The sequence below is a fragment of the Tenrec ecaudatus genome, chromosome 3, assembly GCF_050624435.1.
Source record: "Tenrec ecaudatus isolate mTenEca1 chromosome 3, mTenEca1.hap1, whole genome shotgun sequence".
Classification (NCBI taxonomy): Eukaryota; Metazoa; Chordata; class Mammalia; order Afrosoricida; family Tenrecidae; genus Tenrec; species Tenrec ecaudatus.
The window spans coordinates 80,811,365-80,815,431 of NC_134532.1; the positions used below are offsets into that span (position 1 = coordinate 80,811,365).

The 4,067-nt window shown below is 36.4% G+C and overlaps 1 non-coding gene across 1 annotated transcript; it reads left to right on the forward strand.

Annotated features, from left to right (window-relative positions):
* Nucleotides 1-3,663: 3,663 nt before the first annotated feature.
* LOC142444179 (small nucleolar RNA SNORA61) lies at nt 3,664-3,783 on the forward strand. Its single transcript, XR_012783836.1, has one exon. It is a non-coding gene; the product is annotated as a small nucleolar RNA SNORA61 (small nucleolar RNA).
* The last annotated feature ends 284 nt before the right edge of the window (nt 3,784-4,067 follow it).

Here is a 4,067-nt window from a genome sequence, read left to right on the forward strand (position 1 = left end):
TAAATCTCTATAGAAGTCAAATATCTAGGTTACAAACAACCTGCATGGGTAAATGAAAAATGCTTCCTGCTTTCAATGACATACATACTTCTCAATCAGTAGGAAAAATGAAGCATATGCATGCTACAATATGGATGGAATAGGAAGATATTATGTTAAGCAAAGTAACTCCATCAAAAAAAGATACATTTGCTATGAAATTACTTACATAAAATGTTAATAACAAATGTCCAGAGAACAAAATTTGGAAGAGGTTACTTGTGGGAGGATGGAGAAGAAAGAGGGCATTTAACTATATTGGAAATATTTCATTGGTTAAGATTATGGTTGTACAGCTGAATGTGTAGCCTGTACATGCTGCAAAGTTAAGCAGGAAAAATTGTATGATAGTTAGGTTTACCAAACACAAAAATTGTGTAACTTCTGAAGTTATTCATATACAAACAAATCCCTTGTGGCTTATGTTATTTGCTTTTGAAATCAAGTCATGGTTTCAAGAACCATATGTTAACAAGTTTATGTTAATGGAGGAGAGACCACCCAGAAAATTTGGAGAGAGTGGTTACATAGTTCAAAGGATGGTCTTAATGGCACTGTGTATGAGGGATATCCCCTCCAAAATTATTTTTTGAACCTATGTGTTTACAAAACAAAGTTATCACCTTCAAAGTACTCACCATTACACTTAATACATTTGTTAAATCTGCAAATCCATTCTTGAAGTAATTCTTGCAATTTCATCTGGATGGCTGACAGTACCTCCCTCGTTTTTCACTTCACCTCTTCTACGTCATCGTATCACTCTCCTTTCATGTCCCTTTGCCTTCACAAAAATGAAAAGAAGTCACACAGAACAAAGTCATGTGAGTAAGGCACGGGGGCTAAGAGAAGGATGCTGTTTTGTTGCCCAAAACTGGCACACTGAGATGGCTGCATGAGCAGGTGCATTGTTGTGGTGGCAAAAAACGTCCTGTCTGCAAGAAATCATGCATATTTAGTTACATGCACACTGTTTTGCTATGCCATCTTTTCAGAAAACTTCATTAAGAGTCTGACTTGGTAGAACTAACTCCAAATGAACTATGAGTCAACATTTTTGATCATTTAGGAAGTTGATAGATGTCCAGAATGAGGTTAGTCATCAATCAGTATTTCGCCTTTTTTTTGAAACAAGAAAACCACTGATACACTTGAGTTTTTCCCATGGTCCTGCCCTTGTTAGCTGTGTTCAACATCACAGCAGTTTCGGCAGCATTTTTCCTGAGGAAACAAAATTTCTCAGCTGCATGTTGTTCTCTTAAACCAGCCATCACAAAATATGAGGTTCACGTGAAACTACTTATGGGAGTTACATAATCTGCTGTCAATTTGAACGTTTTATGAGCGAAGGGGTGGAGTCTAGACTGTCAATCAGGTCATAGGTAATGAAGCCTCTGTGTGGGCGTGGCATTCTCCTGAGAATTCTGGGAACTCCTGCACTTCCTCTTTAAAGGCGGGAGACATGTCTCTCTCTCTGCTCACTGACACTCTGCTGACAAAACATAAGGCGTTATGCCCTGGGCGCTGGAGAAGCTACATTGACTTACCCTGAGGTGACCAGACCTCTGGAGCCAGAGAAGTCAAGTAGAAATCCCTATCAGCTCTGAGATGCTTACAACACCACTGTATCCACAAGGCTTCCAACTCACTAGCCTGTGATTGCCCTGCATTCTGCATCATTTCATGTGTTTCGTGAGTCTGACGAGGACTTTATAGATTGGTATCAGACATATGGCCTAATATTGGATTTATGGACTTATTCTGGACTGGGCTGGGACATTTTCTCAATATTCAATTGCTCTTATATGTAAACCTCTTTCTTATATACATATGAGTGTCTATGAATTTGATTTTCTTGTCTACCCAAACACACTGCTTTATGAAAAAAAAAATCACTGTGACCAGAGAGACACTGCTTCCCGGAGACACTACAGGGTATACTATCTCAGAGCAAGTTGTTCAATGCTTGACGAGTGGGGAAAATGCATATTATGAAAGTACCACCTAGTAGAGCTTTTTAACACTTTTTGTTGGAGGGTACCTGCTCATAGTATATGTAAAAATATAATGCTGTGTGTATTCCATTGTATATTCTTAATTCAATAAAATAAATATAATTTTGAAAATAAAATAAAATTTGCTTTCTGATCACTCAACTATTTTTAAAAGTATGTGAGTTAATTGTGAAATGCCAAGTAACTCTTGATGTCTTTTTATTTTACCTGTTAAACTCCCTAGAATATAGTTGGTTATTTTATATGATCTACTACTCTTTGTTAATTGCAAGGGCAATGCATTTTTTTTTAATGAGGATCTTCTTGTCAAAGTCTCTGTAACTTCCACCAAAATGACCTTTTCTGGGTAAGAAAATGGGGAAGACACCAATAATGTTCAGCTGTGAGTGCATGTTAACAGACATTGTGGGCGCCATCCTACTGGGTGTGAAATGAGCTCTTGGAAGAGCAGGAGGGTGATTTCTCAACCAGCAAGCATCAGGAGTGCAATGTTTCCTCTGGACCTTGAGATACCTGCACAGTGAAATTCTTTGATGCAGAAGGCAACTATAACATCACAAGAGAGACAAAGAAGCAATGCAGCAACAAAACCAGCAATTGTAGCATGAAGCAGAGGGATGAGCTTTCCAGCCTACATGGAAAGTAAAGCTTAGTGTTTGACAATTAATTGGAGGAGCTTTGTAGCTAACCCAGTGTGCTGGAGTTGAGTGCCTTTGACAGAGTACCATGTCCTTGGGCATTTCTTTAATTAAAAAAAAAATCAACAAAAAACAGCTTTCTGGCATCAGGTTGATTCTGATGTATCTCAATCCTATAAGAGAGTATTTCTGACCCTGTGGGTTTTTTTGAGACTCAAATTTCACAAGAATAGAAAGCCTCACTTTTCTCCCTCATAGCTGCTGGTGATTTTTGAACTGCTGACCTTGGGGTCAGCAGTATGACAAGTAACTCACAATGCCACCAGAGTTCCTCTGGTCATTATTAGGAGTCCCAAACATGTGCGGAATAAACAATTTGATCTTAAGCATTTCTCTCTGAATTGTAACCAGTTAACTTCCTTAATAAACCCGTTTAATCATGAACAATTTCTATGGGTTCTGTGTAGCCATTACAATAATTGAATGAACTTAGAAAAAAGAGTACCATGTGAGATAAAGCACTTATTTCTATTTTGATTTTTTTTTTTTACAAATCCCACTCCTTATCATGTTTTCTTAGTAATAGGTCCACTATTTCTTCTTTTGTGTGGTAATCATATTTTCATGAGACAAATGCATAGAAATGTGCAATTTAAAAACCACGCAGACCTATAGCTTGCCTTTTAAAAGTAGGACATGTTGAAAATATCAGAATGTAAACATAGAAAATTTCAGTGAATACAAGTATGCAGTTTCTTCTACCTAAAACAATTATAGATTGACCAATATTCTATTGCTATAAACTGTAGCATATAGTAGAAATTTAGAGAGTTTTATTTTATGTTTCAACCCCCTGCAATAATTTTGTTTATAAATACATAATAAAATATTTTTAAATACCTGGAATTATTATTTAAGAAGCAAACCACAAATAATTTCCTACTTTTTTGTTATTTAAAAAATACACATCCACCCTCCAGTTCCCTTTCCCATCGGATCCAAACACTGGTCTGGGTGGTCGTAAAAGGAGGAAGAGAAACATAGAAGCTGCCCCTTAGTGCTCTTGGAGCCCGGGCTAGTTTCAGAGAGGGGAAAAAAAAAATACACATCCATCCATACAAAAAGTTTTGAATCCTGATTTAATACTAAATTTTAAATTAAAGGATTTATCATCACTTAAGCATTAGCAGTCATGTCAATCTTATTTTACATAAATAAACGTATAAAAGATTCACATACTGTTTTATAGATTATCACATCTAAATGATCTCGAAAGGGACTCAAAAGATGCATCGAATCATCTTAGGACATAAACTTACTTTTACAAAGGGTGAAATACAAATTTTTTATGGTTATAATTAAAGAATTACATAAA